The following is a 15196-nucleotide window of genomic DNA, read 5'->3' as shown; positions in this document are numbered from 1 at the left end:
ACTGTCCATTTTTGTCCACATCTTCTCCCTCTCCCTCCCCCCCCCCCCCCGCCTGCACTCCCCTCCCCCCTGCCCAATCGAATCTCCAAATTCCTTTCCTCCTTTTTGATCCTTTCTCCATTTTGGTTCAGGTCACATGGCATTTTGGCCCTGGTCTAAATCTCCCACCATCATGGCCCTGACACATAAGTCCTTCTGCATAAGTCCCTCTTGGTCAAGCTGGGCTTCTGATTGGCCGTCTCGTTTCTGTCTCTTCTATGGGCATAACAGGGCAGGGACCCTCCAAGAAATAGACAGTTTCCCACTTATTTAAAGTAAATCATTATCAGTGTGAACATTTTGGAAAATACAGGAAAGTATAAGGCAAAAATAACAATCACCCAGAATTAGGAACAACAATAATAATAATAATAAAAAAAAAACCCTTTTACTTTGCAGAATTTCAAATATACAAAAGTAAAAAGGATGGTATAGTGAACCTCCATGTTCTGTCACCCAGTTTCCTTAAACACCAACTCCTGTCCAGTCTAGTTTTCTGTATAGCCTCATTTAATTCTCTCCCCTCTTCCCTTCAATCTCTTGGAGAAAACTCCAGACATCATGTCATTTCATCATTAAATATCTTAGAATGTGTCTCTGAAATAGATGGATTTTCGCTTTCTTTTTTAGAGTTTTAATACCAATATCTCACCTTGAAAAACTAACAGTGTTTCATATCATATTACCAGTCAGTGTCCAAATTTCCCCAAATTGTCACATAAATCATACATAGTTTGTTGGAGTCAGGATCCAAATTACATCCATGTGTCGGATTGGTTAATATTTCTTCAATTTCTTTTAATCTATAGATTCTCCCACCATCCCCTCTTACCCCTTGCAATTTATTTGTTTAAGAAATTGAATCACTTGTCCTATAGAGTCTCTATAGTTTGGGTTTTGCTGATTGCATCCCTGGGGTACCACTTCACATGTTCCTCTGGATATTAGTAGTTCTAGAGGCTTGGTCAGATTCAGGCTTGATTTTATGCCAAGAACGCATTATGGTAGAGTGTGCTTCCATTGGAAGACACGTAATATCTCTTGATCTGCCCTGTTGAGAAGTGAGAAGCTTTTAATAATCATAGATCAGGTCCATGACTTTTGTTAGAGGTCACAACATAGTGACATTCTAAAAAGTGTCAGAATGTTTCATTTTTTAGCTGGACCCTTTCTAGAAAGAGAAGTGAACTTTCATCATGATATTCATTAGATAAGAAAAGAAAGATAAATGTTTGATCCTTTCTCTTTTATGGCCAACTTTCAAAATAAAGATCTCTAATATCCTCCAAAGGTGACAAGCAAGTTTTATTGTTTTGTTTTAATATCATTACCCATTGGTATCTATATTTTAAACGCATGGGAATAAACATACGTTTCAGTCCACTGAAGTTATTGTTCTTATTAATGGTCATACTATCTGAAGTTTTTCTTCTTTTTCTTTGCTCTTAAGTAACATTGAGGTTATCTGATTTTTAAAGGTTTGGTAGAGTTCTCCCGTGAAACCATTTGGGCCTGGTGCCTTTTTGTAGGGGAGACCTTGAATTACTTTATTTCTCCTATGGTAATTGATCTCTTAGGACTATCTGTCTCTACCGGGGGATCAACTTAAGTAAGTTTTTATTTTCTAGAAAATTATCCATTTGTCTAGGTTTTAAAGTATTTTTGCATAGAATTTGAAAAGCACCAAGACTCATGCTTTTATTTTACATTTCCTCTGCTTTGATGGTTTTCCCCACCCACCACTGCTACTTAATTTAGTGTGTCTATGCTTTTTGTCATTAATTTTCTTAATTAATTTAGTTGGTGGCTTGTATATTTCTTGTTGATTATTTCAGCCCTGAGTTTATTTATTAGTTGTACTCCTTTTTATTTTGTTGTTTCTGTTTGTTTTTTAAACCTCACCAAGAATATTTTTCCCTTGATTTTTAGAGAGCGTGAAAGGGTAGGGAAGAGAGAGAGAAACATCGATTGGTTGCCTCCTGCACATGCCCCAACCAGTGCCAGGGATCAAGCTTGCAACTAAGGTACATGTCCTTGAGCAGAATTGAACCTGGGACACTTCAGCCCTCAGTGCAAGGCTCTATCCACTGAACCAAACCAGCTAGGGCCTCTCTTTTTCTATTTATAATTCATTAATTTCTGTTTTCATCTTAATGATTCCTTTCTTTTAGGTTCTTTCAGCTTACTTTATTGTTTATTTCTAGCTTTTTTGATGTAGTAAATGATTCATCCATTTTTATTTTTATCGACATAGATATTTCATGCTAAAATTTTCCCACTATTAGCTGAATACCATAGAGTTATTTGTGTTTCCATTATCATTATTTTCAATAAATTCTGTAATGGCATGTTGCACTTCTACCACTGACTGACACCTGCATATTAATATTTGTTATTGTTTTTATGTTTTAAGTGGAGTGGTCATTGTGCTTTCCTATTTGTTAATAACTATTGATTTTATTGTATTGTGATCAGAATTTATTGAGTGTTTCTTTGTGGCCCAAGGTATGGTTACTTGAGAAGAAGTATTGGGATTTAGATCTACAGGAGCTACATTATTGGTTATGTATTTCAATCCCCTGATATCTTTATTTCCACTTGATCTGTCTTGGATGAGAGAAATGAATTAAAATCACCAAATATTAGGTTTCTGTCTATTTCCCCTGCATCTTCTATTGTAAGGCTCATATCTATAATAATCTACACTAATAAAAGAGAAAGGTGCAAATTGACTATACCTCCGTGAACACCCACCAGCCAACAAAATGGCAGGTTAATTTGAATATGCAAATTAATCTTCACAGGGAGCAAAGACTGAAGACTGAAGGCTCTGATGTGGCTGGAGCCAGGCCTGAAGGCTGAAGGCTTGGCTCCACTGAAGCCTGAAGGCTGAAGACTTGGCTCCGCTGCAGCCTGGGTCCTGGGTGATGGAGGAAAACTGGTGCTGGCAGCCGGGGGAAGGAAGGCCTATTACACGAATCTTTGTACAACGGGCCTCTAGTAAAAGCATAATATACTAATTAGACCAGACAACCGAATGACCTTCCAGATGTCATTCTGGACATCCTTCTGGATGAAGCCACAGCTGTGGGGGCCAAGGCAGAGGTGGCTAGGGGCGATCAGGCAGGCAGAGTGGTTAGGGGCAATCAGGCAGGCAGGCAGGCGAGCAGTTAAGAGCCAGTGGTCCTGAATAGTGAGAGGGTGCAGGCTGGGATGAGGGATTCCTCCTCCCCCACCCCACAAATGCAAGAAATTCATGTACCGGGCCTATAGTGGATTAATAATAGTTATACATTCATTATGAATTATTGCCTCTAGCATCTTATCGTCTCTTTCTTTGTCTTCTTCAATACTTCTTGGTTTAAATTTTATCTTGTCAGTTATCAAGATTGCAACCCTGCTTTCAAGTTTTAGTTTGCATTTGCCTTAATACCTTCGCCTACCCTTTTATTGTTAACTTTTTGGGATCTCTTGTCTCAGGTGTCTCTATTACGTAGACCAGTATGTCAGATTTTGCTTTGTTAGCTACATTGAAAATCATTTTTTAAAACAGGTGAATAAAGCCCACATTTACAGTCCTTCATGTGCTTAACCTCAACACTCGTCTTACTTTATCTTTTGACTAACGTTTAATATCTATATATTTTTTCTCCCTATCCTTTCCCTTCTTAGCTGTGTAATCCCTTTCCTGAGCAAAGTTCCCCGGGATTCGCTTTTGTTTCCACCGCCCCTCATGCTGTTTTTGGTGCTACTTTGTAGTTCACACGGATCATATATCCATCTGTGATGCAAAGGCTTGGAAACCTCCCCAGCCTGTTAAAACGCTTAGCGTGGAAGCATTCGGTCGCTGCAGTGTGCTTACCGGGGAGGGGGCTGTTGGAGAGGCTCACCCAGGCTTGCCTGACATAGGAATGAACCCGCAGTTTGGAAATTAAAAGACAAAGGGTGTTGGGAGGAGAGACCAGTGTTTCTGGGAGCGTTTCCCCTCGCTTAATGAATTGCTGGGAGATTTGTGGCTGCCCAGTCGGCAGGGGTAACTCTTTCAGCATGTGGACGCCGAGTGTCCGGCCGGCTCCACGATACCCTCGCTGCCCTCTCCATGAACTGTGACACTTCCTGTCACTGGTTTATTTTCACTTCTCTCCTGGCAGCCGTCCACTGTATTTGGCATGCATTTGAAATCATTTGCTACTTACTTGAGAATTCACGCTAGGGTGAAAGGGAAGAAAATAACCATTCCTGGGGACACCACATTGTCATGAATTTGAAAGAAAAGTCAACACTGAAGAAAACTCATTTCCACGTTCCTTATTTTTTGCCACCCAAATGACAGGATTAAGACCCATTGAACGGTAGGAAAAGGGAAAGAAAAGTTCAAGGCAGTGGTGGGGGTGCCTTAAGGAGGCTGCAGCCTGTTGGTGAGACCCTCAGGCCAGGTGGCTCCCCAGTCTATCGCTTTCCCTGGGGGGGGGGGGGGACACACGCCTCTTGGGTTTGGAGCCCACTAACCCCTCAGGCAAAAGCTGAACATGCTCAGGTTTTTCTTGGGGTTTTCTGAAGAGCTGTGGTTTGGTTTTGGATGTCTGGGTTTTGCTGTTTATAAACTAGATGCATAGGGAGTTGAAGCCGGGAGGGAACCTCAGAAGACAGTATGCTCTGTGGTCAAAGCAGGAGCTCTGGTCCAAACGTCTTCGGTTCAAATAGTAGGTCTGACTATCTGGGTGAGTCTCGGAGCCTCAGCTTCCCCATCTAAACAACTGGGAATATAATAGCATACAGGGCTTTTGTCAATCTTAAATGATGCATCGGGAGTCAGAGTCAGTGGTCTTCAGAGTGTGTTCCCCAGATCAGAGCATCAGCATTACCGGGCAACTTGTCAGAAATGCAAATGATCAGGCCTCCACTCCACCCACTGAATCATCTGCTGGGAGGTGGACCCAGCAACCTTTCTGCAAAGCCCTCCAGCTGAGTTTAATGCCCTCGGAAGTTTGAGAACCACTGGGAGGTAAAGCATCTAGCAGAGAGCCAGCCACATAGTTAGTCCCAGGTAAACGGCAGCTGTCAGCCTTGATATTAGTTAGAGCTCACTTCAATCCTGCTCTTATAGCCAATCACCAGGGGCCCGGGGAGGTGGCAGTTTGCCCAAGATCACAGTCAATTAGGGGCATAGCTGGGATGGAACCAGCTCTTTTGGTTCTCAGAAAGGTGCCCTTTCCTGTCTGTTCTCTCTCGTGCTTTAAAACATTTATAATGTTAAGTGTCTTTCTTACCACCTGGGAAATAGAGATAGCAGTTTCTCCCTCCCATGAATTCTCATGGAAGTAGCAAACTAAAGCTAAAACTTAACTACCCCCCCCCTCCCAAGAGACAGTATAGTTGACTTTTGTGTGTTATCTTCTATATTTTTATTGCAGGTAAATTATATATATATATATATATATATATATATATATATATATATATATATATATATATATATATATATTTGGGCTCACACTGAATAAATGGATTTAAAGTTAAATAGATTTTATAATAAAGTACAGCTCCAGCCCTGCTGGTGTAATTTAGTGATTGAGCATCAACCCATTGAGCACCAACCAGGAGGTCACAGTTGAATTCCCAGTCAGGGCACATGCCCAGGTTGTAGGCTCAGTGCACGAGTTCATGTACCTTGAAAGGAACTGTGGGCCATGAGGCTGCAGTAGGCATAGGGGTGCATCTTGGCCCATCCTCTATGCCCCTGCCCGGCCCCTCCCACTGTAGCCCCTAGTCCCATATCTGCTGGTAGCCCTGATCTCGCTGCTGCTGCAGCTTCCACACACTGACTGCACCTGCCCCACTCACTGACGGCACGGAATGATTGGGGCCGGCCATAGCAGTGAGTGCAAGCAGCAGCTGCTGCTCCGATCACCCCTCAGGAGCGAGTTGAGGTGGAGAAGCCCTCAGGGGTGATTGGGGCTGGCAGTCACTGCTTGCACCCACTGATGGCACTGAGCAATTGGGACCAGCACCGGGCACCAACAGCAGGTACAAGTGGCAGCTCTGGCACTGGCTGTGGGTGTGAGCAGAGTCAACACTGGCAGTAGGTGCAAGTGGTGACTCAGACACCAGCAGTGGGTGTGAGCAGGACCTGTGCCAGCTGCAGGTGCAAGCACTGGGCGGGACCATGGTGTACAGTAGCAAAGAATTTCCAGTAATCATCAGAAGCTTGCCCCGATGATAGCGACCAAGCCCCCCCCCCCCCCCCCCCACTCCTTGGTCTGGCACCTTCACTCACCTGCTCTACCATCCCACCACAGCTAACACCCACCATGTTCTGCACATGCCCCCTGGTGGTCAGCGCATGTCATAGCAACTGGTTGTTCAGTTGCTCTGATTGTTCTGCCGTTAGGTCTAATTTGAATATTAGCCTTTTCTTATATAAGATTATTATATAGGATTTAAGTACTTACAATTGGGAAGGGTTAATGGAATGCTAAGTTTGCATCAATTCCCACTTATTGCCAGTGGCTTCCAGGGGCATCATGTTGCAAAGGATTCTGAGTGCATATCCAGGTTCTGTAAGAAAAAATGCCATGGTTGATTAGTGATGTCTGCCATGAAGTCCTGAGTAAGGAGTACTGGCACATGAGTCAAGTATTTGTTATTTCTGTGGCAGGTGTTTAACCCTGTGGTAGGAACAAGTGTGAATAACACATCGGCTTAGCTCTCCAATTGTTTACACTCTATTTATTGAAGACTGTGGTGGTCATAGTGAGCCACTCACTGCATTCCATTCATTACCCTTCTTTCCGAGTAAGAACTGTGCCTGGATACCTGGCTGCCCACCAGATACATTCCTCAGCCTCCTTTGAAGTTAAGTGTGTCCATGCAACCAAGTTTTCTCCAAAACAAGTAGAAATGTATATTCCACTTCTGGTCTGATGCCTTAGCATCAGGCCATACTAGGAGCTGGTGGGGGGAAAGTATAGAAGGAACCAAAGTCCCTGAATGACCATGTGGAGGTCAGCCACCAGTCAACCTGAAACCGTCCTCCTGGGCCTTACATGGGAGAGAGGTCAACATTTTTGCTTTTTAAGCATCTGGTTTTGGAAACTTTCTTCTTACAGCAACTAATATAACAAACACAGATAAGATATATAACAAACACTACAAAATCTTCACATAGTATAAGATAAATATACATGAAAACATCATAAACTTATGTAAAGATTAAATGAATTATACTGAATACAGGAGGTACAGATTCAAAAGCAATTGCACCTTCTTGCAAATAGTGACAACTCCTAGAATTGTTGTGAAGATTAAACAAAATAATACCTAGGAAGTACTTTGCACAGTACACAGAATAATATACATCGCCAATAAACGTCTGCTATTTCGTTCTTATAAATTCACTTACAAACACTGGCATCCTGTTTGGGCAAAAAATGCATATACCAAAAATCAAACTTTTATGTATTCAAATATAATTCTGGTTCATTCTTTTGTTTTTGTTTTCATGATCAACTCTATTTCTTGACCATTAATCCATTACTTGATATGCAACCAGGATGACGTCTGAAGCAAGAAAGCTAATGCACAGCACAGATGTGGCTTTGGTCTCTCAGGAGTTAACTGCAGTCATGAAGTTGGAAAAACTAAAACCATGAAAGGAATTTAAAGCATTAGAAGTAAACTCAGTAATTCTAGGTCTGGCCAAGTCAATCTAAGTAGTGGAAGTACATTAACATTCATGAGCAGAGCTGTTGTATAAGCAGTAATTTTTTTTCACAAGGAGATGCACTTAGTAGAGAAACACACAGGGTACAAATACCTGATGGCAGAGAAGGCCCCTACTCCTCAAAGATCCCTCAGGAAGAAGAGCACAATGCAATTATCTGGAATTATATGCTTGCCTCTTTCTCAGCACCAGGAAGAAAAACACCTTTACCTTTGTTTCTATTATGTGCTCTGTTGAGGCCAGGCACTCTGACAGTCATTGGGCTAATGTGTGAAAACTTGGGAGGGAGGTCAGAGGTCACAGCAGTGGGAAAGAAGACAACATATATGATCTCTTTCTGGTCTCAGTGAGCTTACAATCTTATGGGAAAGATGGTTGCTCACACAGGAAAAATACAAAGTGCAAAGTATACACCCACAGCTAATGAATGGTTAAATGACGCCACCCAGGCAGAGTGCTCTAGGAGGGCAGAGGAAGACTTGCTTCTTGTGAACTGAGTTAGACCCACAAAATGTTAGAGCTGGAATGGGCAAGTGATTTGGTGTTGGTTTTCTTTTCTTTTTTTTTCTTTTCTTCTTCTTAATATTTTATTGATTTTTTACAGAGAGGAAGGGAGAGGGATAGAGAGTTAGAAACATCGATGAGAGAGAAATATCAACTAGCTGCCTCCTGCATAGCCCCCACTGGGGATGTGCCTGCAACCAAGGTATATGCCCCTGACAAGGTATATGCCCCTATGTCCGCAGACCGACGCTCTATCCACTAAGCCAAATTGGTTTCGGCTGGTGTTGGTTTTCTTCTCATGGTTGGCAGTTAGTCCAATTCCTGTCCATATTGTGAAATGATTTACATTCCAGAGCCAGGTAGAAAAGAAAACGCATCATAATTGTTTTTGTACTTAAATGTAATTTTTAAGAAATGCATCACTATGGTTTTCTTCTGGATAATAAAGGGATTTTTTTTATTTATTTTTGAGGGTGTTTTTGTTTTGAAACGGGGTCAGTAAGAAGAAGACAGAGGATGCCTGTGGCCCTTTTCTCAGTGCAAATTCTGAGAATGCCCCCTACCCACCCCATGCCTCCCCTTTGGCCTTGTTGTTTCTATTCTAGTCTCTATTCAAGAGGAATCAAATGAACATATTTAAAGTGTCGTTGGCCTTTCAATGTGTTTGCTTTTGCTTGTACATAAACTATCACAGGATTTCTCACTGGGATTTGAAGCTTTCAAAACTGCCTTCCATTCCAAAGATGGCTTTGTCTTTTGAAATTCTGAGAAATATCCTTTCAGCTGTATTTGAGATGTGAGAGAGTCAAGTTAGGGTAAAACAATTTTTTTTTTTAGCTTAAAAAAATTCTCAGACATTTTTTGCTAAGCCATAAATCAACAGTGGTTGAATTAAAACAGATCAAGCTTGGCTTGGGTTTAGACCTCCATGAGGTCTCTGGCTAAGCTTAAAGGGGGGGAAAAAACGTTAATACTTTTTTAAAAAACGGAGTCCTGTGCATGTCCAGTTGGAAGAAAGCAAATCCTATTTAATGGGAGCCGACTCTTCTAATCACCCCTACATTTGTATCTACATGGCATTTCTTCACATTGGCCCCAAACCTGGCTTTCTGTCCTTTTTCCTACATATGCACCAAGACCACAGATAGGGAAGAAAATGGAACTTGCTTGGAATCCAGAACCCACCTTTAGGATAGTGTGGCTTGACCAATGAATTGCTACTTAATCCTTAATATTAACTTTGATGAGAACATAAATATTGGTTTCTTGGTCTCTGGCTTCCAAGCAGCAGGCTTACAGAGAGAGAGTCATGATGGTCCACTCCCCAAGACAGGATGTCTGGGCTGAATGCTGGAACGAGGCTATGGAGGGTGATGACCATCTCTCTCCTCAATGGGTCAAAACTAATGGAAGCATCTTTGTTTTCAAAGCCAAAAACCAAACAGAAAGTCTTTATGAGTAATTTTCTGAGGCTGTGTCTGCAGAGAACCATGGCCTCAACTGTTTGGATCACAACTCTTTTGGGCATCTCTCTGAGTATTAACACAAAAAGAAGTTTCCAGAGCCATTGTATTTTTGAGGATACATGTTACTTCCCAGGCACGACAAACATTTGATTTTTGGGGGTGCACAACTTTGGAACTTGTATCACTTGTTATTTGTTATTTAAATATTTAATAGTTTTATATGATTTTTCTTGCCTCTTTTTTTTTTTTTTTTTTTTTGTAATTGTATTATCCATTAATTTGGGGGGAGACATATCTCAAAAGGAGCCCTATTCCCACCCACACTTCAAGTTATAACCATCAACCAGTCCGCCTTACTTTCTTTTTGGCAAATGTAATGAGCAAAACAGTTAATTCATGGACAACTTAAGTCCTGGAAAGCTAAAGCCCAGAGAGATACTTCACCAATGTTTATACGGGACAGATGAATATCCATTCAGCCTAAAAATCTCTAGTTAATTCACTTATCAAGCAACAGTAACAGCATCACATACAGAAAATGGAAAGGCCTAATACCAAAAAGGTCCACTTGGTCTCCAGTCTGGATATAACCCTACTGCTATGGCTCTGTTCAGCAGTTTCCAAGGGGTGGTCTTTACAGAGCATACTAACACATTACTTAGCCTGTAAGATGTTAACATTATTGAGACTGTTTAGCCCAAAAGATGGCTAAAGGTCACAAGATCTTTAATATTCATGCTGATTCTTCCCTGGTTCTCAGTGTCAAGTTTCTGCTAACTTCTTTCGTTCTAGAAGTCTCAGCATCAGTCTTTCCTGCAAGGACCTGAAACACACACATCCCTCCCCCCTTTTATTTCTGTATCTGCTCTAATTGTCATAGTACAAGCCAACGATGCTGTTTTATTTCCGCAGTTATAGAACCAAAAACACTGCCCTTGAGATAGATAGATAGATAGATAGATAGATAGATAGATAGATAGAGATATTTTAGAGGCCCAGTGCACAAAATTTGTGCATTGGGAGGGATGTCCCTGTGCCCTCTTGCAGACTGGGAGACCTCAGTTTAGGGCCACTCCCTATGTCAGTCAGCCATCCTTAGTGCTGCTGTGAAGGCAGAGAGGTTCCTACCACCACCACTGGGCTTGCCAGCCTTGAGCCCTGCTTCTGGCTGAGCAGTGCTCCCCCTGTGAGATTGCAATGACACTCCTGCATTGAGCGGCTGCCCCCTGGTGGTCAGTGTGCATCATAGTGACCGGTTATTCTGCAGTTTGGTCGATTTGCATATCCACCAATAACTTGAATTTTAGTCCAGAAAAATACCTGTTAGCTCCTGAGAGGCTTTTGGGTTTAATTGTCCAGGACAGGCTCTCAAAATTGAGATTTACCAAAAAGTAAAGCAGATGTAGTTATTATAAATACCGGTCCAAATGGTAAGAATTATTTAGAATTTTATTGGAAAATGGGAGGTGAAATGATCCCCATGAATAGGATTGATGGGTGGGGGGCAAATGAGACCTTTTTCAATGGTGTCTGGTACATAGTGGTCACCCAATAAATATTTTTTAATAAGTGAAAATGGTAATGTTACAGGGAAAACCAGCCATGACTTTCAGAAGGCATTTATGGGAGGAAAAACAAAACAAAACACCAACCCACAACTCTTGGGAGGTTGGACCAATAAAATGCCATTTAGCAAGAGTGATGGAAAACAATGCGCTGAGTAATTCCATACCCTGGGTATGAAAGAGAGCGTTAGGACCTAGGCTGGTTAGTCTCTGAATTCCATGTACCCCTGGCCCACCTGATCCATTCTCTACCATTTCCTGCCCCGTTCTGTGTCCTAGGAAGCAGACCCCTAGGGACTGCATTACCTGCCTGCCTCCACCCCTCCTTCCGCCTCCTCATTTCTGGTTCGGGGTGGCCAATGGAGATCAGGGGCTGGTAGGAGGTGTTTCTTCCCTGCTCCCTTCCTGCTTAAACATTTTTAATTCCAGAAGGAGGCTGCTTCCCTGGGAAAATCTGGCTCCCACCAGCTCTCTCTTCTAAGGCCCTGGCTCTCCCTGCCCTCCAGTAACACCAGTTCCTCTTTGTACCCCTTCCAGCCAAAAGGTGGAAATGACTCTCCACTGTTGCTGGTCTTTACTGTCTCAATTTACCATGTGGATCCCCTAACCCTGATTACAACCATATACACTTTCCAAAAATTCTCCTAATTTGAACCTTTGGGGGTTATTTCTGTTTTTTTTTTTTTTTTTTTTTTTTTTTGTTTGTTTTTTTTTTGCCTGAATCCTGAGAGGTTCTATACCTAAAACCTATACAAATTAGCTTTAAAAAATAAAATAAAATAAAAATGAAGAATGCTACCAAACATGAAAGTCAACAATTTTGCAAAGTAGTGTTTTGTCTATCGTTAAGAATTGAAAAGGCATTTTAAGCTCTCAAGAAGTCTCAGAGTCATTGTAGATGGTGTTGACTTACAGAGAACTGTGAGCATGGCAGTGGTCAGACTTCTGGCTGTTGGTTTCTAGAGAAAGATGTCCTGTGTTGGGACACTGGTTAGGCTGCATTGGGCTGGTTGTGTAGGAAAGCGTGTCAATAAGAATATGCAGGTCTTGGGGGCTAAGAGAAAGGAGGAGTTTGGTGGTAACTAGGGGCAGGGAGTATGGGTCAGGCTTCCTTTCCCCTAGAATTTCAGCAAGAAATGGAGAATAAAAAGAATCTTCAAGAACAGGATAGTGGGCAAAAGCACGGTTAGAAATTCCTGGAAAGCGATTGAACGTGATCCATGCTGCAGATTCACCAAAGCCCAACGTGGCTGCACTGGCACTTACCTTTCAGCTCCTTGTCTGTTTTTGTTCCTCTCCCCTTGGCCACTCAGCCATCTTAACCTTTTCTTCTCAGCCCCTGAATCCACCCAGTCGCTCACCCTCGTCCAGCAATAAGTTTTCTTTCGCTATCACTGGACTTGCAGCCGTATTTTCTAGGGTTTTATTTCTGGTCCAGCATGTCTAAGGTGAGGGAGTGGTTGGTACAGTCAGAAGCTAAGTATAGACCAAACCACAGGCGGGAGCTAGTGAGGGCAGAGAGTCAGCCGTCTGTCCCCAGCGTGCCCTCTTGCTGGTGAAAACGAGTTCCCTGAGTGTAGGAACCACATCTGTCTTATTCATTGCTACAGGTCAGTGCAGAGCACAGTGCAGGGCACATAATAGATGCTCAGTAAGTACCATGTAATGCAGATGGTGTCAGAAAATCTAACTAATATGTCTTTGGACTAAGGGATGAACCTACAGGTCGGGTGGGCAAACTCTCATAAAAGGCACATTCTCCTAAATGTAAAGGACACTGTGACTTCAACATGATCTACTTACCTCTTAACTGGAAACACTTCACCAAAAACGAGAGCCTCCACTGAGGAAGTTCCTTGGACCTACAGAGGCTTGTGTGCCCCCTCCCGCCCCTCCTTCCAGATGAAAGGGAGCCCGTCTGGCATATGCTACAAACCAGATGTGCTGCAGGAACCAGCATAAAGGTCTCCCTGTGCTCACAATTCCTGTCTAGGAAGTCAGGGAACTTTTGGGAAATGCAGAGAAATGGCCAAATTGGTTTGCCATGGAATGTGTAAACCCAACTGACCCCATGATTGGATTTCATCCTCCGACCACAAGAGTGCCAGGCAAGGGAAATGACTGCAGTTTTTCCCCATCGAGGGCCCGTGAAGACAAACTGATTGACTTTAAACTTTCAGGCTTTAATTTGCCCTCTACCCAGATGGCCCCTGGGGATGCATGGAACGGCCCTTCCCCCCTGAAAACTGGTTGAGCTTCTTTATCCTTGGTTTCTTTGAAGATGGTATTACCTGAAGGAATTTTTTTTTTAAAAAAGTAATACATACTATTTTTTTAATTATGAAATTACTGTAGGAAGTTCTGGAAGTCCCAAGGGGGGGTGGGAGGGGGAGGGTCAGGGGTCATTTAAAAAGCAACTGTAATTCTTCCCAGAGATAACCTCACAGTTGACATTGGTATATTTTTAATTGGATCTTTATAGGACTATATAATATGTAGGTGTATATTTTTTAAAATCCCTACCAATATTTTCCTAGCATAAATTACCTTGTTATAAATGAACATCCTGAAACATAAACTCTCTTTCCACATTTCCCCAGGCTTAGTTTCTGAAAGACAAATTAGGGAATCAAAGATGCAAATGTTTTTGGAGCTCTTGTTGAACATTGTCCAATGGCCCTCCAGAAGGGTTGTACCCAATGTGCTCTACCTGTTAGCTTGATTCCACTCCAGGAGGAAGTGTGCTTCTTCCCCTCGGAGTGTTTGAGTTGAGACTCTAGGGCAGGGTGAGGCTATTGCGTGACACAGTCCGCCTGTGACAGTTGACTGTGTCCCCCGTGTACTTCTCTCCTCCAGAGGGGAAGAGGTGGGTTAGAACAGCTCAGGAATGCTTTTTCTACACAAGTATCCCATGAATCCTTTATTCAAAGATTGTGGTCTCAAGGGTCCTCAGCTTGCAGCCCCTCTCATGTGTTTGGGTACCAAGGAGTGGTTGTGTGGTGGTTGTTTGTTTGTTTGTTTTCACTCTTAACATGTATTTTATCGATCTAATAAAAGACTAATATGCAAATTGACTGTTACTCCAACACACAAGATGGCGGCCCCATATAATCAAAGATGGCTGCTCCCATGTGGACATAAGATGGCTGCCACAAGATGGCCACCACAGGATGGCTGTCAGGGGAGGACACTTGTGGGTGATCAGGCCAGCAGGAGAGGGTATTTTTTTTTTTGGGGGGGGGGGGAGTTCCAGGCCTGCAGGGGAGGGCAATTAGGGGTGACCAGGCCTGCAGGGGAGGACAGTTGAGGGGTGTGGGGACCAGGCCTACAGGGGAGGGCAGTTGGGAGTGACCAGGCCGGCAAGGGAGGGCAATTAGGGGAAATTGGGCCAGCAGGGGAGCAGTTAGGCATCAGTCAGGCTGGCCGGGGAGTGGTTAGGAGGTGATCAGGCTGGTAGGCAGGTGAGAGGTTGGGAGCCAGCAGTCCTGGATTGTGAGGGGAATGTCTGATTGCCCATTTAGGCCCGATCCCAGTGGCCTAAATGGGTAGTTGGACATTCCTCAAGGGGTCCCAGATTGGAGAGGGCGCAGGCTGGGCTGAGGGACACACACCCCACCCTCCACCCTCTAGTTTATTATAAGCACCAATAGTTAGTTATACAGGCCAAAACCAGTTTGGCTCAGTGGATAGAGGGTTGGTCTGCAGACTGAAAGGTCCCAGGTTCGATTCTGGTCAAGGGCATGTACATTGGTTGCGGGCACCTCCCCAGCAGGGGGTGTGCAAGAGGCAGCTGATCAATGATTCTCTCTCATCAATGTTTCTAACTCTCTATCCCTCTCTCTTCCTCTCTGTAAAAAATCAATAAAATATATTTTTAAAATAGTTATACAGAACCAAAT

This window comes from Pipistrellus hanaki (genome assembly GCF_964339955.1).
Source record: "Pipistrellus hanaki genome assembly, chromosome: 14".
NCBI classification, from domain to species: domain Eukaryota; kingdom Metazoa; phylum Chordata; class Mammalia; order Chiroptera; family Vespertilionidae; genus Pipistrellus; species Pipistrellus hanaki.
This window is presented reverse-complemented; position numbering follows the sequence as displayed.